Below are 24,568 nucleotides of genomic sequence, written 5' to 3' on the forward strand. Positions count from 1 at the left end.
AACTTATTATTTTTTCCCATACCTGTTCTGTCTGTGATACTTTCCATTGCCCTGGTACAGCCTCTCTGCAGGACTTGGTGCAGGGGACCTGTGGGCTCTGAGTAGTATGTCTGGTCTTGTCTTTCTTTTGCCTCCTCACATTGCAGAAATCACCCAGGTATACACATAACCTTGCTTGCTGGACTTGTATAGCTTGAACTCATTCCATGGCCTCTGAGTCTGAGACTTTACCTCTTGACTTGGCTGGAAACTCTTCTTCCTTCCTATTTCTCTGTTTCTGTTTTCTCTGGTTGCAAATGGGATACTCATACAACTTTTTCTTTTTTTTTATTATTATTATACTTTAAGTTTTAGGGTACATGTGCACAATGTGCAGGTTAGTTACATATGTATACATGTGCCATGCTGGTGTGCTGCACCCATTAACTCGTCATTTAGCATTAGGTATATCTCCTAATGCTATCCCTCCCCCCTCCCCCCACCCCACAACAGTCCCCAGAGTGTGATGTTCCCCTTCCTGTGTCCATGTGTATACAACTTTTTCTTAAGGCTGATATCTATCAGTCAGGTTCTAGTTCCAGATAGAAAACACATCAGTTATTTGAACAGAGAGAATTTAACACAACAAATGGCTAACTGGAATAAAATTGTTAGCTAGGGTAAAAAGAGAACTCTAAGATATCACAAAGGTAGCAACTATAGAAAGCAGCTACCACTGCTCGGGATGAGGAAATAGAGAAAGAAGTTGGAATTATTAAAACTTAGAAACTTAGAGAAGGGCCCTTCAGAGCTGAAACTCAAATGTCCATGAGGAGGGGCCAGCAGGCTGGTGATGGTGTCTTAGGCTAGGGCACAATGAAGACAGTTCTGCAAATATTGGAAAAAGTTCAAACTGGATGCAGCAGATACTATAGGAATGAATTACGGCTGCCACAGTGAAGAAGCATTTCTGGGGTAAAGCTCACAATAGTCAGCAGACAGGAAGGAACATGTCCCTTTTCAAGCACTAAAGTTTTCTTCTAATATCCTTGACTTGCAGAGCCTAACAAAGAACAACTAGCAAAGCAAAAATGTAGTTTCAAAGCCTCAGCCTTAATATCTTGGAGCTATAGGAAGGTATGTTTGGGCTGAGAGTCAATGTAGGATTTTAAAAAACTTCAGTTGGCCTCTGACTTTGTGATATGATATATGAAAATGAGTGTGTTCCTTAGTCAGGGTTCTGGGTTGCAAGCAACAGAGACTGACCCTGGCTGATGAAACAGGAATGGAGCTTATTAAGGATACCAAGTAGCTTCCAGAATGTTGATGGGAGAGGAGGGAAGGAGAACCACACTCAAGGCTCAGCTTCCAAGAATAACACCCAAAACCAAGTCGCTGAACTGTTCTGCTGAGCAGACTGCTACTGGCCATGCAGCACCAGAGGCCTATGTGCCTTGTTCCCATATCCTTGTCAGGAACATACGTTGGATGCAATTGCTGCCACTTTTGTGTCAGCCAACATCAGAGAGAGAGAGGGGAGGAGGAGGAGGATGAGGAGGAGGCAGAGAGAGAGGGGAGAAGAGAGATGAGAGGAGAGGGATTGAGAGAGAAGGCAGAGAGAGAGGGGAGAAAGGAGAGATGAGAGGAGAGGGAGAAGGAGAAGAGGGGAATGGGGGAGGGGAGAAATGGATCCCTCAGCTGATTTTGCTGCCTTCTGAGATAGTCTGACTATCCGGGTGCATCTGGTAGGCAGAACTCGGTCATCTGGCTGTGCCCTGCCTTTCACAATGCCAGGAAAGAATGTCTAGCATTTTCAGCTCCTGTTATGGGAAGAGGTCTTTGTCCTTGTCTCATAAAGTGGGCAATTCCCTAGACACAGAAAGGGGTTCAGATACAGGATACCGGCCAGGTGTGGTGGCTCAGGCCTGTAATCCCAGCACTTTGGGAGGCTGAGGCGGGTGGATCAGCTGAGCTCAGGAGTTCGAGACCAGCCAGGGTAACATGGCGAAACCCCATCTCTACTAAAAATACAAAACTTAGCCAGGTGTGGTGGCGTGTGCCTGTAATCCCAGCTACTCGGGAGACTGAGGCAGGAGAATCGCTTGAACCTGGGAGGTAGAGGTTGCAGTGAGCTGAGATCGCACCACTGCACTCCAGCCTGGGCAACAAGAGTGAAACTTCATCTCAAAAAAACAAACAAACAAAAAAACAGATACAGGATAGCTAAAATAAAAGAAAACCGTCTGCAGCCCTAGGCAGTCAGTGTTCACCATAGCAGGAAATGGACCTGTTGCCTTCCGTGGCTCCTCAGAGGAGTCTGCAATCCCCAGTGCACTAAAAACTGCTAGGGATTACTCCTTGGAGAGCACTCAAAACACGTGTATGAAATTATCTCCAAATATAAGGCTCAATAAACCCTTGGTGATGAGAACTGTTTGATGGTTTAGGCTCCAAGGTGTGCAGCAGGTTGGCTAATGATTAGCAGCCTGGAGCGGATCTTTCCCTACAGAGTGCTAAGCCCTATGAGATTCCTGGACTGAAAGGGCCTCTTTGAGCCCAGTCTGGTTTTTAATTAATTTTCCAGCAGGCTTGCAGAGTGGAAGGATCAAATATTATTGCATTCCAGACAAAGAGATGGCTGGGGAGAGAAGTAAATTTTTGAGAATGGCAGTGAGAGAATGAGAGACAGTTAAAAAGTAAAGAATGTAATTTGGATAATTGAAAGCTCCAGAAAGAGATATTAGTGTTGTGCTAGGAACCTATGATCTTTTTTCTAACAGGATGTATTTTGAGATGCTAGGCCTTGAGAAATGAGCCACCATCCTCCTTTTGGTGAGGATGGGATGTAGGGCTGTGCTTACGTCACATCAGACCTGTTGCCCTCTTGGAATCATCATCATCTTCATTGTCTTCGTCCTTGTCCTTGTCATTGTTCTGCTCAGTGAGACTCTGAAACCACTCTTGGTATGTGCTTCACTCTCACCACATTAAAGTCAGAGAGTTCTTCCTAATAGCTGCTTTAAAATTGCTGCCTTTCTCATCTGACCCCATCTCTGTGGCTGCGGAAAATGCCGCCATCTCCCTTCCACCTCTCAGAACGGGACTCCTATGCTGTCTGGCTTTCCTTGCAACTTTACTGAGTCATTTCAGCGGGGACCCCCAGAGTTCAGTTCTGTGATTCAGTGATTGGATGAGTTTCATACTGCAAGGTGTACCCCAAAGCAGCTGCATGTGTCAAAACCACATAGAGATGTGAGTCTGGACTTAAGAGACTTTTTCAGACTTTTGCAGTCTTCCCTTCTAGGCTGCGAGTCTTCTTCCCTTTTCCTCATTACCACTTACTGCCCCATTCCTATCACGTCTTTGTTTTCTGTGATTCATTTAGTGCCAACTTTTGGTGCCAGACATTTTGCTTGTGTCAGGGATCAAAAGCCTTGTAATTATATAAACAAGCAATTACAGAGCGGTAATTACTGTCTATAATGGAGGTGAGCATAGGCTGGGAGCACTGAATAACAGTGACTCAGTCTACTTGGGAGAGTCATGAAAGGCTTCCTAAAATTGGTGCATGACTTTGGACTTAAAGATTAATTTGGAATTTGTCAGGCAGATGGGCTTGACAGGAGATGGTGGGGCATGCATTTCAGACAAAGGAACAGTACAGTGGTCCTTGTGACATAGCACGGCTCTACATCCTATCCTCGTTAAAAGGAGGATGGTGGTCCTTATCCATGGGGGATACTTTCCAAGACCTCCAGTGGATGCCTCAAATCCTGGATAGTATCGAACCTGAGGGCCGTCAATCAAAACACATTTCTGTTCATGTCTTCCACTCGTAAATTTAACGCCTTTTTCATCTTAGCAGTTACATACCCCGTGGTGCAACAGCAAAACTGGCATGAATTTATTTTCCTTCTTCACAATTTCATGGATAACAGATTTGTTTAGATCTTTGCAACCTCAGCATATGATTTTCTTCTGAAGTCAAGAACTTTTACCTTTTCATCTAAAGGATGCATTTTATGGCTTCTCTTTGACATATTCAAATTCCCAGCATCACTACTCTTGTGCTTGGGGCCGTTACTGAGTAAATTAAGAGTTACTTCCACAAAAGCACCATGATGTCGTGACAGTTGATCTGATAACCAAGACGGTTACTAAGTGACTAATGGATGGCTAGCGTAGACAATGCGGGTACTCTGGACAAAGGAATAATTCACATTCTGCGCAGGACAGAGTGAGATTTCATCATGCTACTCAGAACAGTGTGCAATTTAAAACCTATGAATTATTTTTGGAATTTTCCATTTAATATTTTTGGACCACACTTGACTGGGTAGTTTGGGAATGTGGAAAGCAAAACCATGGATAAGAGGGGGCTACTCTGGCCGGGCGCGGTGGCTCATGCCTGTAATCCCAGCACTTTGGGAGGCCGAGGCAGGAGGATCACTTGAGGTCAGGAGTTCAAGACCAGCCTGGCCAACATGGCAAAACCCCATCTCCATTAAAAATATAAAATTAGCCGGGCGTGGTGGTGGCCACCTATAATCCCAGCTTCTCTGGAGGCTGAGGCAGGAGAATCGCTTGAACCTGGGAGGCGGAGGTTGCAGTGAGCTGAGATCATGCCACTGCATTCCAGCCTGGGCGACAGAGCAAGACTCCATCTCAAAAAAAGAGGGAGCTACTCTGTACATTAAAGAGACCTTGCAGCAGGCCGGCTCGTTCATTGTTGCTGTGGCACAAAGTGTATGCATTCGTTAACTATTGCTGCATGACAACCCCAAAATCTCAGCGGTATACAACTAGAAGGATTGATTTTCTCGGTGTCTGTGAATTGGCTGGACCAACTCTGTTGATAATAGAGCTTTCTCATGCATCTGTGGATCAGCTGGGGGTCAGCTGCTCTTGACTACATTAAGCTGCAAGACTGCAGATGGTCATGGGGAGGGTGGCTCTGCCCCAAGTGTCTGCCATTGCCTTGGACCAGGGCATGTTTTTCTCATGACAAGGGCAGAGGCACAAAAGGAAGAGCAGTAACAAGGCTCCCTAAGGCCTAGGCACAGAACCGACCCATGGATACTTCCATCCACATACCACTGGCTAAGCAAGTCACATGGTAGAAGCCAGCATCAAAGGGTGGGTATACTGGGTTGAATAGTGTCTCCCAAAATATATGTTTCTTGGAACCTCGGAACATGACTTTACTTGGAAAAAGGGTCTTTGCAGATGTAATTAGTTAAGATGAGGTCGTACTAGAGTAGGGTGGGCCATAAATCCAATATGACTCGTGTCCTTCTGAAAAGAGAAGAGACAAGGGAAGCAAAGACACAAAGGAGATGGCCATGCAAAGATGGAGGCCAAGATGGGAGTAACGCTGCCACGAGCCAAGGAGTGCTGAGGGTTGCTGAGAACCACCAACAGCTGGAAGATGCAAGAAGGATTCTTCCTTAAAGCCTTTGGAGAGAAAATGGCCCTGCTGATACCTTGATTCAGACGTTTGGCCTCCAGAACTCTTAGAGGATAAATTTATGTCATTTGAAGCCACCCAGTTTGTGGTGATTAGTTCCGGCAGCCCTAGAAAACCAATAAAGTAGGAAAACATACTATTCCCATGACAAGGCCATGGGAAGAATGTGGACGCACATAGAGGTAAAACCTGAGGCCAAACGTTCAAGCGGCCACGGAGGGTGCAGCTGCGGTAAGAGACGGGGCCGAGACACCAGGCAGGGCTGTATCAGGAGGGGCGTGACATGTTATACAAAAAATTTAGATTTTATCCTGTAGGCAGTGGTGGGACTGAGGGATTTGGGGCAAGGGAGTGACATCTTCAGATTTGCATTTTAGAAAGGTGGCTCTGGGTTGAAGGAGGGCAGTGTGGAGGGTGCAGGACTAGACTCCAGCTACTACAATAGGCTAGGTGGGAAGGCAGGAGGGTGGGGATTAGGGTGGCATTTAAGGAAGACAGTTAGGGGTAGATCTAAAAAAAAGATGTTCAAAAGAAACAGCTAGACTTGGTAACCAATTGGATGTGGGAGATTATTTTTGGCTTGAGGAGTATATTAGTCAGGATTCATTGGGCGGGGGGAGGATTTATTAAAGAAATTGGTTTGCACAGTTATGGAGGCTGAGATCTGTTGTCTGTGAGCTGGAGAACCAGGAAAGCCAGTGGTGTAATTCATCCAAGTCGGAAGGCTGGAAAATCTTGGGGAATTCATGGTAAAACATTCAGTCTAAATTTGAAAGCCCAGGAACCAGGAGTGCCACTTTCTGAGGGCAGGAAAGATGGATGTCTCAACTCAAGCCAAGAGAGTGAATTCATGGTTCTTCCACCTTTTTGTTCTATTCAGGCCCTCCATGGACTGGATGATACTCACCCATGCTGGGAGGGCCATCTGCCTTACTCAGTCTACTGATTCAAATGCTAATCTCTTTTGGAACCACCCTCACAGACACACCTGGAAATAGTGTTTTGTCAGCTATCTGGGCATCCTTTAGCCCAGTCAAGTTGACACATGAAATTAACCATCACAGGGAGTTAGGTGGATTTGATCCCTCTCCTTGGAGCTGGTTATGGCATTGGGGGAAATGATGAGTTCATTTCTTATGGGTCAGGCCTGATGTAGTGTTTAGTACACCTGCTCACAATCTCTTGGCCAATTCATAGTCACTTGCACATCTATTTGGATGAAAGGCAAATCACATGGCCAAGCCCAAGGTCAAGGGGTGGGGAAACACACTGTGCTCATGATAAGGCCATGGCAAGGGCATGGTTGCAGGGAGGGCTAAAGAACTGGGGCCAGTCATTCAACCTGCCATGGAGAGCTTGAAAGTGTTGAGAGATGAGGTCAAGACAGGAAGGCAGGGCTGTATCATATATAATCTAACTCTGTGTCCAGGTTGAAGAAGAGACATAGATGCTAGTGGGAATGGCTGTTGGCTGCCTAACTGGCTACTGCAAGCTTTTTAGGGCAGGGTCTTACCTAACTCACCTCTGTATCCAGGTGGAAACTAGCACCATGCTTTGTCGGGTAATATGTTCAATTAGCCCAAATAACCCCCTCCTTTACCTCCAATATATAATATATTCAAAGCATGGAGAAGCTAAAAGCATCAAGAACCCAGTCCGTATAGGGCATTTGATTTGAAAGTCTCATGGAGTGTTTGTTCTTTCTAAAGAGATGATTTAGAGTTAAATGATGCACAGAGATCAAGCGGGTCAGGCCATATCCTCAGCTCCTATCTAGAGAGAACCTTCTACTTAAAGTAGGCTGGATCCTGTTTGTGGAGTACCACTGATTTCCACAGAGCTCAGATTTCTAATTAAAAGCCCTTTTTCACTTTATTATGAAATATGATACACATAAAAAACTTTATACAGCAAACGTAGTGAATAATTCTAAAGCAAATATCTTTGTAACCACCACCATGCCAAGAAACAAAAGTCCCCCTAACTCCCCATGTATTCCCTTCTTGATCAATCCCTGTTGCTACTTGCTGCTAAGTCACCACTATTCTGACTTTTATAATTACCTCTTTTTTATAGTTTCACCCCTTATGTGTACATCCCTAAACAACATAGTTTAGTATTTCAATTGTATATAAATGAAAACGTTCCATATATATTAGTTGTGTGTTTTGCTTCTTTCATTAAATATTATAGGAATAAAATTTATCCACATCATTGTCTATAGCTCTTGTTAATTCCTTTTGACTGTTATACAATACTCCATCATATGAATATATTTATTTATTCATCCTATTGTTGGTGGACATTGAATTGCTTGTAGGTTTTGGCTACTGTATATGAAGCAAATGAAATACTGCAGGATTTTTATGAAGAAAAGTAGAAACCAGGCCAGGCGTGGCAGTTCATGACTGTAACGGGTGAAACTCCTGAAGCTAAACATGTAGTTCATATGGAAAAATACAGGACCAAGAATAGGTGCTATCATGAGAATAGCACGGGAAACACCCGCCCCCATGATTCAATTACCTCCCACTAGGTCCCTCCCAGGACATGTGGGAATTGTGGGAGCTACAATTCAAGATGAGATTTGGGTGGGGGACACAGCCAAACCATATTGGGGGTGCTGACTCGGAAGGGGCAGTAGGCACCAGGGAATTTCAAGGGTAGGAAAAAATCTTAAAGTTTGGAAGGAGAATAAGAGAGGGAGGAGGAAGAGAAAGGATTTTGACCTTGCAAACAGCAGAACATTTTGGTAATTACAACAGTGTGACATTGTGCCATAGCTGTACAGAATCAACGGGGAAGATTGGCAAGTCTCATGAATATATAGAAACTTGGTGTATGGAACATGGCAGAGTTGCCATTACAATTCAGTGGGAAAAGGATTGATTAGTCAATAAATGTTGATCCAATGGAATCACCTCCAAAATTATAATCTACCATATACCCTTTGCAAAAATGCTCCCAGGCGAAGTTAGCAATGCTTCAACAATATTTAGGACAGTGGTTCTCAGCCCTGGCTGCACATTTTAATCATCTGTGGACACTTAAAACAAATACAGATTGTGGGTTTCAACTCCTACAGATTCTAACTAAAATTGTACGTGGTAGAGCCCAGGCATCTATATTTTTCAAATCAACCGTATTGAGGTATAATTTACATAAAAGGCTCCCATTTTAACTTTATAGTTTGGTGTGTTTTGACAAATGTGTACACCTGTGTAATCTTTACAATAATCAAATTTAAGATTTTTTCCTACCCTTGAAATTCCCTGGTGCCTGCTGCCCCTTCTGAGTCAGCACCCCCGATATGGTTTGGCTGTGTCCCCCACCCAAATCTCATCTTGAACTGTGGCTCCCACAATTCCCACATGTCCTGGGAGGGACCTAGTGGGAGGTAACTGAATCATGGGGGCGGGTGTTTCCTGTGCTGTTCTCGTGATAGTGAATAAGTCTCACAAGATCTGATGGTTTTATAAGGGGGAGTTTCCCTGTACAAGCTCTCTCTTGTCTGCCAGCATGTAAGACGTGCCTTTCGCTTTCTGCCATGATTGTGAGGCCTCCCCAGCCATGTGGAACTGTGAGTCCATTAAACCTCTTTTTTCTTTATAAATTACCCAGTCTCGGGTGTGTCTTTATTCGCAGCATGAGAACAGACTAATACATCCCTCATGTGCCAATCTGAACCCAGGTAACCACTGATCTGCTTTCTAACACTACAACTTATTTTTTTAGCATTAGTATTTTTTAAAAGCTCTCTAGGTGATTTTAATGAGTAGCCAACTAGTGATAAAAGAAAGCAATTTATAACATTAAGAAAAACAAGCTTCTTTGTGACAAAAGACGTTATAGAGTTAAATTCAAGCCAAGGCTTGTGAGAAGATATTTGCAATACATACAATTGATGAAATATTGGTGTCCAGAATATATAAAGGTCTTCCACAAATCAGTGAAAAGGGGCAAACTGTGCACAGTAAAAAAATTTAACAAACTATTTGATTAGGAATTTATGAGGAAGAAGCCCTAAAGAACCAATAAACACATGAAAAGATGCCCAGTATCACTGGTAATAAAGGGAATGCAATTTAAATTATTTTGTTTTTCTTTTTTGTTGTTGTTTTTTGAGATGAAGTTTCACTCTTGTCACCCTGGCTGGAGTGCAATGGCGTCATCTCAGCTCACTGCCACCTCCACCTCCTGGGTTCAAGCAATTCTCCTGCCTCAGTCTCCCAAGTAAAGCTGGGATTACAAGTGCCTGCCACCAAGCTCGGGTAATTTTAGTATTTTTAGTAGAGATGGGGTTTCACTATGTTGGCCAGGCTGGTCTGGAACTCCTGAACTCAGGTGATCCATCTGCCTCAGCCTCCCAAAGTGCTGGGATTACAGGTGTGAGCCGCCGCTCCTGGCCTCTGCGATTTAAATTCTCACCTTTTGTATTTGACCAAAAAAAAGAGAAAAGGTTGGACAATATTCAGTATTGACAAAAGAGATTTTTGACAAATAGGAACTCTCATGCACTGTTGATGGGAGTGCAAATTGATACAACCATCTTGGTGAGTAATTTGTTAATATCTGGTAAAACTGAAGATATAACATATCCCATGACAAAGCAATTTCAGTTTTAGATACATGTTCTTCAGGCATTCTTGCAAATGTACACAGGGAACCCTGCATGAGAATGTTCATTGCAGCATTTCTTGTAATGGTGAAAAACTGGAAATGAATACATTATCAGTCAATAGAAGAATGGATAATTAAATTGTGGTAAATTCATTAAGATAGCATGCTAAGTAGCCATTTAAAAAAGTAAGTTGCATGGCCGGGCACAGTGGCTCACACCTGTAATCCCAGCACTTTGGGAGGCCAAGGTGGGTGGATTATCTGAGATCAGGAGTTCAAGACCAGCCTGGCCAACATGGTGAAACCCCCGTCTCTAATAAAAATACAAAAATTAGCCGGGTGTGGTGGCGTGGGCCTGTAATCCCAGCTATTTGAGAGGCTGAGGCAGGACAATCGCTTCAACCTGGGAGGTGGAGGTTGTGGTGAGCTGAGATCACGCCACTGCACCCCAGTCTGGGTGACAGAGCAAGGCTCCATCTCAAAAAAAAAAAAATTAAAAAATAAATAAAAATAACAAAAGTTGCCGAATGCTACATACAGTAAAATACTATTTAACTAAAGTTTGAAATTGTATAAAATAATAGTGTGTATTTTTTGTAGACATATAAAAATATATTAGCATGGTATTAAATGTGTAAAAATACCGTTATAAAGCATACCCATGGAATCTTTCAGATATTGAGTACCTGTAATTAGTGCGGAGAGAGAAGAGCTGCAATTCTTTCTGTAATAGTTTACTTAAAAAATCTGAATCAAATATGGTAACAGGTTAACCTTTATTAAATCTAGGTGGTTGGTACGTGGACTTACATCTTGTTATTCTCTGTACTCTTCTACATTTCTGAAAGATTGCCTTAAGAAGGAGTCTTAAAAACTATTGACTAAATGACCTCAAAGTAAAGGAAAAAAGAATTGTATTTGACAGTAGATCAGTAGACTTTGTCTCATGTAATAGTTACCAAAATATTTCTTCCGTACTTTGTATAACAGTAATGGTCCCTGGCCTTGACAGTCATTAACTTAAGCACCCTAAACTTTAGTCTCTAGGTTATATATATAAAAAAAAAAACTATAAGATTTTAGTGTAGATGTGTGTGTGTTGGTCGGGGAGAATTATTAGAAAATCCTGATATGGGACGGGCACGGTTCTTCACGCCTGTAATCCCAGCACTTTGGGAGGCCGAGGTAGGTGGATCACTTGAGGTCAGGAGTTTGAGACCAGCCTGGTCAACATGGTGAAACCCCGTCTCTACTAAAAATACAAAAAAAATTAGCTGGGCCTGGTGGCATGCACCTGTAGCTCCAGCTCCTCGGGAGGCTGAGGGCTGAGGCACGAGAATCGCTTGAACCTGGGAAGCCAAGGTTTCAGTGAGTCGAGATCACACCACTACACTCCAGCCTGGGCAACAGAGGGAGACTCCATCTTGCAAAAGAGAGAGAAAAAAAATCCTGATATGAAAAGGAAATGTGTTTCTTTAATATATCACACTATTATACTTGAACCCTTCCTGGGGGTTTTTTCCTTCTTGGTCATTTTGTATTTATTCATTTATTTTCTTCTTTCTTGGTCATTTTGTAGTGACTAGGATCAAGCTGTCTGAACCCGGCAGTCTTAGGGTTTGTAACTGGTTGGAATAATTTATTTGTCGCAGCCATCAAGGCTCTGCATCGGTTTGAATGTCAGCATTCTAACTGTAAGACCAAGCAGGACCTAAGGGTAGTGCATGTCACCAATTTTTGTTTAATTAATTTTGCAGCCTAATGCTTGCTTTTGAGATGGAATATTTTTGATATTATGCCTTTCATGTACTGAGATGGGTAAGTCACTTACAGCATGATCTGCAAATAGTCTGATACTACGTGCAGCATTATCCATTTTTAGGCTGTGTAGTTTAGGATGACGTCTCATCGAAAGAATAAATTACTGAAATAATGAAGGCAAAAGAAATTTACTGAAGAGCCTCTAACGAGAGCAGTCATTTTATCCTAGGTGACAGTTATGTCCCTAAATAAGTTTCGTAATATCTGTATGTGAAGCCCATCACTGGAAGAGTGGTATACCAGGGCTCAAATACTGGTGGAGACTTTACGTAATGATCTGTTTCATTTTCAAGATGAGAGTTTATCACCTTCTCTTAACAAATGCAAAAATCCACATCTTGAAACAGTGGAATAAGAAAAACAGTCTTCACTCAAAGCCAGCTTGATAAACTATGGAAGGTGAGGGTGCATGACGGAATTGTCATTATAAATGAACATACTTCCCAAATACAATGATAATTTCTTAGAACGGTAGATGCCCTTTAAAAATTCTATTAGAAGGCAAAAACAGATACAAGACTAGATCATTTAAAGGTAATCTATGTCTTTAAGACATATCCTGGGATAGTATAAACAAAATGATTTGACGTAATGGAATATTTATACCCTCGCTGTTATGTTATAAGGGATGATAGTAGCTCCAAGAAATGTAAGAGAAACTTGTACTGTTATCTTGGTAAAATCATTTCATTGCAAATAAAAAGATCAAACAATTAAAGGAAGGATGATTCTAGAGTCAGGAGAACTCTGTGAAATACAGCCAAGATCTGGCTGTGCTGTGGGACTGCAGCCTCTGGCATTGAGTAAGGATGGACAATTGTTTTCTTTGTTGTTGTTGTTTTATTTTTATCTTTCTTTTTATTGTGGTGAAAGACACGTAGTAGAAAACTTACCAGCATAACCATTTTTACGTGCACAGTTCAGTAGTGTTAATAAATACGTTCACATTGTTGTGAAGCAGATTTCTAGAACTTCCTCATCTCTTATCGTGGTAGCCAGGCTGGTCTCGAACTCCTGACCTCAAGTGATGTGCCCTCCTCGGCTTCCCAAAGTGCTCGGATGACAGGCGTGAGCCACCATGCTCTGCGTGCATATTGTAATCTTAAAAAGAGCAAACCTGTCTCTACTGAAAATACAAAAATTAGCTGGGCGTGGTGGCTCACGCCTGTAATCCCAGCTACTCAGGAGGCTGAGGTGGGAGGATCACTTGAACCTGGGAGGCGGAGGTTGCAGTGAACCGAGATCATGCCGCTGCACTCCAGACTGGGCAACAGAGTGAGACTCCATCTCAAAAATAAAAACAAATAAATAAATAAGTAAGTAACACAATTCATAGAAACAGAAAGTAGAACTGTGGTTGCCAAGGGCCAGGGGCACTGAGAAAAGGGGAGTTGTTGTTTAAAAGGTACCGAGTTTCAGATTTGCAACATGAAAAAGTAAAAAAAAAAAAGTTGAATAAGAATGAGTAAGACCTACTATTTGATAGCACAGTAGGGTGACTAGAGTCAGTAATAACTTAATCGTACATTTGTTTTGTTTTGTTTGAGACAAGGTCTCGCTCTGTCACCTAGACTGGAGTGCAGTGGTGTGATCTTGTCTGACTGCAACCTCTGCCTCTCAGGTTCAAGCAATTCTCATGCCTCAGCCTCCAAAGTAGCTGGGATTGCAGGCACGTACCACCGCACCCGGCCAATTTTTGTGTGTGTGTGTTTTTAGCAGAGACGGGATTTCACCATGTTGGCCAGACTGGTTTTGAACTCCTGGCCTCAGGTGATCTTCCCGCCTTGGCCCCCCAAAGTGTTGGGATTACAGGCGTGAGCCACTGTGCCCAGCCTAATTGTACATTTTAAAATAAAGAGTGTAATTGGATTGTTTGTAATTCAAAGGGTAAAAGCTTGAGGGGATGGATGTCGCATTCTCCATGATGTGCTTATTTCACACTGCGTGGCTGTGTCAAAACATTTCATGGACCCCATAAATATACACACCTATGTACTCACAAAAATAAAAAAAAAGAGAGCTGACTTTTACGTGGCTCTCTTTTCTGGTTTATAGATGCTCTTTTTAAACCATTCATGCCAAGAGTAATAATGGAAAGTAGGCTTTGCTCTTTTACGATTCAGGACGAGAACATGGGAAGAAATAGCCCCCACCTGCTGTTTGTTTTTTTAAGAGGTGTCATTTTTGGATGGGTGAGTGGATGAGGGAGATTGTTCCCAAAACAACCGTTGAGGCTTCACCTTTCTCTGTAAGTGTCATGAAGTTTTGGAGTGGAGAAAGACTTGGTGTGGAAGAGGAAGGGATATTCTGATTCAGGACTTTGTCTTTAGGCAAGGAAAAAAAAATTTCTTATTTTCCAGAGATTGCTAAAGAATTCTAGTGCAAGCCATCTGTTCCCCTAATAGCCCATTCAGTCCCCTTTTTGGGGAATGGGGAGCATATTTTAACATTTCTGAATTTGCCATGGGAGTGTCAGGGTACCTCTTACTGATTTCTTTAGTAGATTGTGGGATTAATTGTTCATTCCATCTTATTTCTGTCACAAATCCAGGAACTGTATGCTAAGTGCCCCATTCACTCAAACTGGATACACTTTACACAAGTACATTTGGTGATTACCTAATAAGAGACAAGCTTCGGGTCCTTGTGGAGTGTCTTAGTCCATTAAGTGTTGCCATAAAGGAATACCTGAGGCTGGGTAATTTACAAAGACAATAGGTTTATTTGGCTCTCAGTTCTGCAGACTGTATAAGAAGCATAGTGCCAGCATCTGCTTCTGGGGAGGGCCTCAAGAAGCTTCCAATCATGGCAGATGGTGAAGGGGGAACAGATGTGTGACGTGACAAGCGAAGGAGCAAAAGAACCAGCAGGATCTTTCAAACAACCAGTGCTCTCCTGAACCAACAGAGTGAGAACTCGCACATTACTGTGGGGAGGGCAAAAAACCATTCATGAGGGATCTGCTCCCGTGACCCAAACCCCTCCTACCACGCCCTCCTCCAGCACTGGGGCTCACATTTCAACATGAGATTTGGAGGGGACACACATCCATACTATATCAGAGCTTTGTGGTTTATTGGACAATACCCTGTGCTTTTATTCTTTCCCTTCTGGTATAAAAAACTAGTCATTGTAGTTGAAGACAGTAACCAGTTCATCCCTCATGTTGGCAAGGCTGGTCTTGAACTCCTGACCTCAAGTAATCTGCCTGCCTCAGCCTCCCAAAGTGCTTGGATTACAGGCGTGAGCCACTGTCCCCGGCCTGTGATTATGTCTTATATCCAATCTACAATTGCTTCTCACACCTGAATGTGTGCACGGTTCACCCCGGGAGCCTGTTAAAATGCAGATGATGATTTGGCAGGTCTGGGTTGGGGCCCAAGACTGTATGTGTCTCCCAAGCTGTCAAGATGGCTGATGCTCCTGATCCATGGAGCCCCCTCGGGCTAGCTGGGGTGGAGGGTGCAGCGGTGTGGCAGTAATGGGACCTCACAGTTGGAAGGGTCCTTGGAGGGTCTGTGGGCCAGTGCCTGGCAGGTGGCGTGTCACACTCGACTTTCTGATGTTCTGATTTAGGAGGCTTTGGGTGGGGGCTTAGACGTCTCTATTTCTAAAAAGCTTCACCGGGGCTTTGTCTGCATGGCCAGGCTTGGCAACCACCAGTTTGTCCAGCTCCCCAGCCGTGGTTTGCATCACCTCAACATCTCCCCCTAGTGGTTGTGTTGTGACTAGGGTGTCCTGGCTTTCAAAGCTAGCTCCACAGCCGTCAGGCCTTTGGGGGACCCTGGAGTCTTATTGGGGAGTGAACTGGTTTCCTAGGGCTGTGGGAACAATATATCACAATTTGAATAGCTTAAACAACAGACATTTATTGTCTCAGTTCTAGAGGCTAGAACTTTCTGGAAAGTAGTTCTAAGAGTCTGACCTCAAGATGTCAGCAGGGCCATGTGCCTCCTCAAGGCTCCGGGGAAGGATGAGCTCCAAGCCCCTCTCCTAGCTTTTGGTGGTTCCTTGGCTTCTAGTAGCATAACTCCAGTCTTCCCATAGTATTTTCCTTGTGTGCCTGTCTCTGTGTCCAAATTTCTCCTTTTTGTAAGGAAAAAATCATATTGAATTGGGACCTACCCTAATGACCTTATCTTACCTCGATCATTTACAAAGACCCTGTTTGCAAAAAAGGTCACATTTATAGACAACATCTTTTGCAGGAATACAGTTCAACCCATCACAGGGAGATAGGGCATCGATTGAAGGAAGATTAATAAATAAAAGACAGTAATAAAAAGTTAGGCCTGGCCAGATGTGGTGGCTCATGCCTGTAATCCCAGCACTTTGGGAGTTCGAGGTGGGTGGATCACCTGAGGTCAGGAGTTCGAGACCAGCCTGGCCAACATGGCGAAACCCTGTCTTTCCTAAAAATACCAAAATTAGTTCGGTGTTGTGGTGCATGCCTGTAGTCCCAGCTACTCGGGAGGCTGAGGCAGGAGAATCGCTTGAACCTGGGAGGTGGAGGTTGCAGTGCGCCGAGATGGCGTCCCTGCACTCCAGCCTAGGCGAGAGAGTGAGACTCTGTTTCAAAAAAAAAAAAAAAAGAAAGAAAGGCCCCATGCAAATAAAGAAGGTTTGCATGGAAATAAATGTCACAAGTGGGTAATACCTGATAGGGTCAGATATAGCTGGCTAGTCCCGTCAGCAAAGTTGTGGGCAAAAATTCGGAGAGCGACTCTGTGACATGTTCCTCCTTCTGTGGGCGCTGTCTGCATGGCCCTCACTCAGCTAGCTCTTTCTGTCCCTTCCCCCCTGTATGTCCCTCCCAGGCCACTTAAGCATGAGCAGATCATTGCCTTGTACCTGGTGCCTTGTGGAGTGGCGTCAGCCACACGGAGTGTGCACACTCCTGGGGAGGTGTGGCCCCAGACAACTTACTGTGTTTGCCCTGCCTCTAGCCCGGGTGGGCCTCCTAGTGTGCTCTGATGAACTAATCAATGCAGGTTGGATTTTTGGAGGGGAGAATTCTTTGTTCCTAACCAGAGAAAACTGATTCCATAAGAGGGTTATTGCTGCTGTGTGCAATTCTCTAGAGTTATTGGATTGCAGAATCATTAGCTTTAGAAGTAAATGAAATAGATTTGGGATATTGTTATGTTTCAGATAAACAAATGGCCTTCCTCCTTATTCATTTAACATTCTGCTTCCAGAAGGAAATGTCAGATGACTCAGAGCCTGATAAAATACTTTGTGGCACACAGGAATGGTAACCAGATGCGGTGAGACTTCACCTTTCTCAGGCCCTGTAAAAGGCGTTGCTTCACTGCAGTGATTCTCACATTTGAGAGTGCATGAGAATCCCCTGGAGGTCTTGCGGAAACACGGGTTGCTGGGCCCACCAGAGGCCTGGAATGGGGCCTGATAACTTGCCTTGCTAACAAGTTCCTGGGTGTTGCTGATGCTGCTGGCCTTGGGGACCCCACTTTGAGAACAGCTGCTTTCCTGAATAAAACTCGAACTCCTGGGAAGCCTGTGGATTCAGTGTGCCTGGGCTTTACATGTACCCCACAACACCCAAGGGAAAGGAATCTTATTTCTTGAATTTTCTTTTTCTTTTCTTTTTTTTTTTTTTTTTAAATGTCTGAGTTCCAATAAAGCTTTATTTACAAAAACAGACTGTGGGCCGGGTTTGACCAAGCCCCTTCAGGTCTCATGGCTACTTCTGTGCCCATCCTGGGTTGGCTGAGTTTGTTCTGCCCATGCTCTGTGCAATGCAATGCTACAAGCAGCTTTCAAGGCCGTTCTGCTTCATGGGGGAAGAACAGGGGCAAGAGCTGGGTTTTTTTGCTGCTGATAGTGACAATTCGATGGGCCTGCCTCCTGTTTCTCTATTTCAGTGTGGCTCCGAGGCTCCCAGAATCACTCCACGATTCCAGCCCCACTCTGAGCCGTGAGAAACCTGAGGCTAGCTGGGTCCTCTCTGCCTGGTTACCCCTCTGCTGGCACTTCTCTGGAGCTTGCCGCCACCCTGAACAGCACTCAGGAAAGGGGCCTAGAGGGCCCCTGCTCTTAGATTCCCAAATCCATCTGGGGATTTCACAGATCCCCACTTCGCTTGGGGCCTGGCCCAGATGGTGAGGGCAGATCCCAGGGTTCCCTTTTCCTTAGTAACTCACCAGCTCTCAGCACCCCCTCTTTTCTTCCGACTTCGTTCTCACCGTTGGGCATCTTTATGGAGTCTGGGTGAAGAGCCTGGCTCTGATTTGAAAGAGAAAATTGCCCACAGCCCATCACTCAAAAGGTACAAAAGGGTCTGTGGTGAAAAGTCTTTCTCTCACCTCTGTCTTCTGGTTACTTATTTTATTTCCTCAGAGGTGACCACTTGTAACCAGGTTGTTTTCTGTATTTTTCTAGAGGTGCTTTCTGTCTCCCTAAGCATGTAAGTGTAAATATATCAGTCTGTTCCATATCCTGATTTCACCATATCTTGGACAGAGGAGTTCCATGTTAGCACATCCATATATGTTGCTTTATTTAAAAACAAAAAACCAAACAACAACAACAACAAAAACAACAGGCCGGGCGCAGTGGCTCATGCCTGTAATCCCAGCACTTTGGGAGACTGAGGCAGGTGGATCACCTGAGGTGAGGAGCTCAAGACCAGTCTGGCCAACATGGTGAAACCTCGTCTCTACTAAAAATACAAAATTAGCTGGTTGTGGTGGCGCTTGCCTGTGATCCCAGCTCCTCAGGAGGCTGAGACAGGAGAATCGCTTGAACCTGGGAGGTGGAGGCTGCAGTGAGCTGAGATCGCGGCACTGCACCCCAGCCTGGGCTACAGAGTGAGACTTGGTCTCAAAAAAAAAAACAACAAATAAACAAAAAACAACAACAAAAAACACCCTGGGTACTATTCCATCAAATGAAGGTACTGTGAGTTATCTAATCAGTTCCCTGTTGAGGGGCATTTTGATTGTTTCATGTCCTTTACTCTTAGGAATAGTGATGCAGTGAATATCCTGGTGGATATTTAATAGACGTTCTCTGAGTTGACCTTGCCTGGATGGAGATGCATGGATAATAGACGCTCTGTGTTTCTGCTGCCCATTATACTCCAAACACTTGCAGCCCTATCGTCAGTGCAACCTGAGTCAGTTGTTCATTAATCCAACTATTTATTTTAGCTGCACTTGCTGCCATCATTTGATTTCATCAAATGTTATGCAATTTTAATGAAAGTTCAGATTTGAAGAGATTTGCTAACATTGAATCACCAAATTTCTGTCAAAGAAGGCATAGTAGAGACAGCTGTTAAAAAAAAAAAAAAAGACTTGGCAACGAATTAGAAAAACGGAGATTCTATTTCCAGATTTCTCCCCAGGTGTCTTTAAGTCTTTCCACCACTTTGAAGAAACAAAATCTGAAGATTGTAAATGAAGTATTACAAACAAGGTTTTTGCAAAATAGACGAAACAGAACTTTTATCAGTTGACCGATATGGACGAAAGAGGCCTCTGATTTACATCATAAGATTTGCAAGTGAATGCACATTTATTTGCTTGAAATTAAAATTACTTTTGGGGGGAGATTCTTCCCATTTTCCATGTTTAAAATTAACCTATTAATGACCAGTTTGGACCACATCAGATAGAAAGTAGCTACCGTCTGTATTTGAGTCCATGTGAACATATCTATAAAACTAAGTTTCTGAAAGTGGGATTATACAGTGGATATTTGTGAATTTTCCCTTTTATAGAAATTCTCAAGTTGCCCTTCCTTGAGCTTATACTGATTTATACTTTTACCAGCAATGTTTGAGAATGTCTTTATCCATACCCCATCCCTATAGGGTTTTAGTAAAATTTTTGATTTTTTGTTAATAGGAATAGGTAAAAAATGGTATTTCATGGAGACTTCTTTGTTAAAAAAAAAAAAAAAAATTTTAGAGATGGAGTCTCACCATGCTGCCCAGGCTGGTCTCAAACTCCTGGCCTCAAGCAATCCTCTTGCCTTGGCCTGCCAAGTGGCTGGGATTACAGATGTGTGCCACTGCTCCTGGCCTACGGCTTTGTCTTATTAGTCAGCTTAGCATCTTTCCACGTGTTTCAAAGCTGTTTGTATTTCCCTTTCTGTGAAGTGTCTGTGTCTTTCTCTTACTTTTCTGTTCCATGGTTGGTCTATCCTAACTCATTATTTTGGAGCTCCTTGTATATTCAGAAAATTATCTGTCATATTATTATAATTCTTTTCTCAGTTGGTCACTTGTGAGTTTGTTTATGGTGCTTCCAACCATGTAGATTTTTATTTAATTTGTACCTCTTTGAACTTAGTCTTTTTTGATTCATACTTAGTAAAGTCTTCCTCATTCCAAGAGGATTAAAAATACCTATTTTTTTTCTACAACTTGGTTTCCTTTTTTTTTTTGCATTTAAATATTTAATTCATCCAGAATCTATTTTGGTATACAAAGTGAGATGGGGATTAAAATAATCTATTTTGGTATAAAAAGTGAGATAGAGATTAAAATGTATGTATTTCCAGATGGCTCTCAGAAGTCTTGATACCATTTGTTGAATAATCCATCTTTTCTCCGTTGGTGTAAATGCCAGCTATAAAATTTACTAAATCAGAAGATGTATTTATGTATTTGTTTCTGGATTTTTGTAGTCCTAAGGTGAATAATAAACTAGCCATTTAGCCAGCCATATGTGTGTATTGAGTGCTTGAAATGTGACTAGTCCAGATTGAGATGGGCTATAAATAAAAAATACACAGTGGATTTTGAAGACTTACTAAAAATATATATGTATAAAATATCTCATTACCAATTTTTATATTGCTTACATTATTGAAGTGAAACTATTTTGGATATATTTGGATAAAATAAAATATATTATTACAATTAATTTCACCTGTTTCTTTCCCCCTTGTTGATTGTGCCTACCAGAAAATTTAATGTTATATTTGTAGCTCACATTCTATTTTTTTTTTTTTTTTTTTTTTTGAGATGGAGTCTCGCTCTGTCACCCAGGCTGGAATGCAGTGGCATGATCTCAGCTCACTACAATCTCTGCCTCCTAGGTTCAAGTAATTCTCTGCCTCAGCCTCCTGAGTAGCTGGGAGTATAGGCACCCACCATCACGCCTGGCTAATTTTTGTATTTTTAGTAGAGACGGGGTTTCACCATCTTGGCCAGGCTGGTCTCGAACTCCTGACCTCTTTGATCCACCCGCCTCATCCTCCCAAAGTGTTGGGATTACAGGCGTGAGCCACCGTGCCCAGCCTCACATTCTATTTTCATTATATGGTGCCGCTTTAATCTTTTCAGCTCTGCCTCTTCAGGTACTATTCTGTTTCAGTTACTGCAGCTTCATGTCTTATCATCTATTTGTCTTCTGTATTACTTGTATTACGTTCCTTTTCAAAAGTTTCTTGGTTATTCTTACAGCATATTTTCCCATGTGAACTTTAGCATCAGCTTGCTAATTTCAAGAACATCTTCTAGGTATTTTTTTTTACAAGCTTTGTTTCAAATTTCTACATTAACGTAGGCAGAAATGACAGGTTTATGACGATGAGCGTTTCTGCCTAAGAACAAAGCTCACCACTCCATCTATCCAGGCTACTCACCGCGTCTCCCAGTAGCATTTTAAGTTTCCTTCATAAGGACTTTTCATGTTTAGGGTTGAATGTATTCCTGGGTATTTCATTTCCTTTTATGACTGTTACAAACAGGGTCTCCTATTTCATGACATATTCCATCTGGCCGTTGTTTTTGCATAGAAAAGCTATTGATTTTGTCTTGAGCCACCACTAATTTTGTCTTGAGCCACCAAACAAAATACCTTTTGTTGTTAATAATCGTTCTTTAGATGATTCTTTGAGATTTATACGTGTACAGTAATATCTTCATAAATAAGCACCTGGGTCCCGCTATTGTTGGTGGGAGTTATAGATGCAAATAGGATGTCATGGTCTTAACAGAGCAAGGTGGCTGGGGACAGGAAGGGTGGCTGTCCCAGCTGGAGAGCTGGTGTAGGAATCAGTGGATCCAGCAGCAAGTCGTGGGAGAAGGATGCACCATTTTGGGGAGGTCATGGGAGGTGGGTGTGCTGCTTTGGGGAGCAAGTCATGGGAGGGATGCTTGCCGCTTTGGGGAGCAGGTTATGGGAGGAGGGCATGCTGCTTTGCCTCCATCTACCTTGGGCAGTAGCATAGGTTTGAGACTCTGCCAGCTGCATCATCTGAGGTCTTGGTTTTCCAGCATGCTACCTGTTATAGGCAAGATTTGTTTTGGGGTCCTGTGTTGGAGGGAGGTGGGTTAGTGTGAGCTCTGCAGAGCAGCCTCCTTGCAGCTCAGCTGGGTAGGGACAAGGCAGGGGCCTGAACTGCCTCAATTTTCTGTGGCGCTTCACACATCGGGACCCAAATTTTCCCTTTTCTAGCAATTCTCAAGTTGCCCTCTCCTGAGCTTGTACTGATTTACACTTTCACCAGTAATGTTTGGGAATGTCTCTATCCGTCCCTCATCCCATTGCCTGCTCTGCTTCTCAAGACAGGTGAAGACAGACAGTATTTCCATGGATCAGATGCGCTCTCGGAGTCCAGGTTCCTCTCAGCATAACTGGAGTGAGAATTATCTGTCTCACTTACATAGCCCCTGTATTAGTCTGTTTTCAGACCATTATAAAGAACTGCCCAAGACCGGGTAATTTATAAAGGAAGGAGGTTTAATTGACTCACAGTTCTGCGTGGCTGGGGAGGCCTCAGGAAAGTTACAATAATGGCGGAAGGTGAAGGGGAAAAAGTACCTTCTTCACAAGGCGGCAGGAAGGAGAAGTGGCAAGCGAAGGGGGAGGAGCCCCTTATAAAACCATCAGATCTCGTGAGAACTCACTCACTATCACGAGAACAGCATGGGGGAAACTGCCCCCATGATTCAATTGCCTCCACTTGGTCTCTCCCTTGACACGTGGTGATTATGGGGTTTACAATTCAAGATGAGATTTGGGTGGAGACACAAAACCTAACCATGTCAGCCCCAGAGCAAGGGCCTTCTTTTTTATCTTTGTAAAATTATGTTTCTGGCTAGTCAGTCACCTCATTGGAAGCAAGATCCAGACGTCATCCTTCTTTGTATCCCAGGGCTGAAGGCAGGGCCTTACCAGAGTTGGCATGCCCTAAGTGTTCAATGATAACAGAGATGATTTGTTGTTCCCTTTCGTTCTCATGAACAAGTGCTGTTGGCACCTTTCCAAAAAGGTCTTGTGGACCCATCCTGTCCACTCCTTTCCACCCCAGCCTAGGGCATTACTGTCTCTGTCCCAGAACCTGGCCTCCTGGCTGGTCCCCCTTACTCCCTCACCTCCACTTCCATGCTCCCCACAGTCTCCCCACACCCTTCTGAGAAGCTCCCCAAGCCCTGTTCCACCTCCTGGCCTTTGCATCTGCTATTCCTTTTCTCTGAAACGGAGTTCCTGAAGCTCTGTGCATGGCTGCCTCAGTGCAAATGTCTCCTCCCAAGCTCCTCCCTGACCCCCCACAATGTGCGTGGCTTTCTCTGTTTATTTTCTTCCTAGAACTTGTCAGCAACCTTCCTTATCCAGTTTGTTTGTTTGTATATTTTTTCCTTCTTTATCATCGGTTTCCCTACCACAATGTAGGCTCCTTGAGGACAGGGACTTTGTTAGGCTTGTTCTTGGCCGTGTCGCCAACACCAGCACAGTGACTCACAGGGAAAAATGCTCGGTAAATATCTGATGAAGGGAGGGAGGGAGCAAGGGAGGAAAGAAGGGAAAGAGGAAGGAAGGAAAGAAAAGGAAGAGGAAGAGGAAGGCAGGGAACGCCTAAGGGCAGGGAAGAGGGCTATGGTCTGGGGTTTACAAATGGGGCCCAGACGACAGCCCAGATTCTCACTAGAATCTCCCCGTACTTCTCCCTGCGTTCGCAGGCTGGAGGACGGCCTGGAAGATTCTCAACGACCACCCTGGCTAGGAATCCAATGATAGAGAAGCTTGCTTGGAGACTGACATTTTGCTGGTTTTTCTCTGGTGACCCGGTGACTCACTGCTGGTTGCTAATCCTGTGGCTTTGTGGGTGGGAGAGGCTCCTGGGAACAGGTGCCGATGCAGTCGGTCTCCTGGGCACCTTCGCTCTCCCAGGCAGCTGGTGGCTGGCCGTGCTCTCCAGGCCACCTCGGTACTTTACTGCTTTATTGAATAGGAAGCATTCATTCACTTTGGGAGCCGTTACCCTTTGGATAATATCACTACCGTTTCCCCAAACTCATTGTTGCTGTGTGGGGGTGTTTCTGTTCCAGCCCTTTGTTTGTGTGTTTTATGGAAGGTGCTAGCACTTCATGGTTCTTTCCCACATGTCCCTAGTCCCTCTCTCTGCTCTTTGCTCTTTCACTTTCTCTGATGCTTTTTCAGGTGGTTCATCTAAACTTGTCCCTGGTGTATCTCACCAGGGGTGGGGGTGTTCTCCCCTTGCCTCTGATATCCAAGACAGGTTTTATCTGCATGAACTAGGGCCTGGGGACACGCTCCTTTCCCTGCCCTGGTATTTTAGTTTTCTCTTGCTGTGTACAAATGATTATAAGTCTAACAGCTTTAAACAGCACCCTTTGTTAGCTCAAAACTCCATAGGTCAGAGGACTGGGAGGACGTGGGTGGGTCAGCCGGTCGTGTTCTC

General features: G+C 43.7%; 1 protein-coding gene across 6 annotated transcripts in view; it reads left to right on the top strand.

Moving 5' to 3' along the window:
- SLC39A11 (solute carrier family 39 member 11) overlaps nt 1–24,568 on the top strand; it is a 532,470-nt gene that overhangs the window by 159,275 nt on the left and 348,627 nt on the right. The gene's annotated exons all lie outside the window — the stretch shown is intronic.

This window comes from Gorilla gorilla, chromosome 4, assembly GCF_029281585.2.
Source record: "Gorilla gorilla gorilla isolate KB3781 chromosome 4, NHGRI_mGorGor1-v2.1_pri, whole genome shotgun sequence".
In the NCBI taxonomy this organism is placed as follows: domain Eukaryota; kingdom Metazoa; phylum Chordata; class Mammalia; order Primates; family Hominidae; genus Gorilla; species Gorilla gorilla.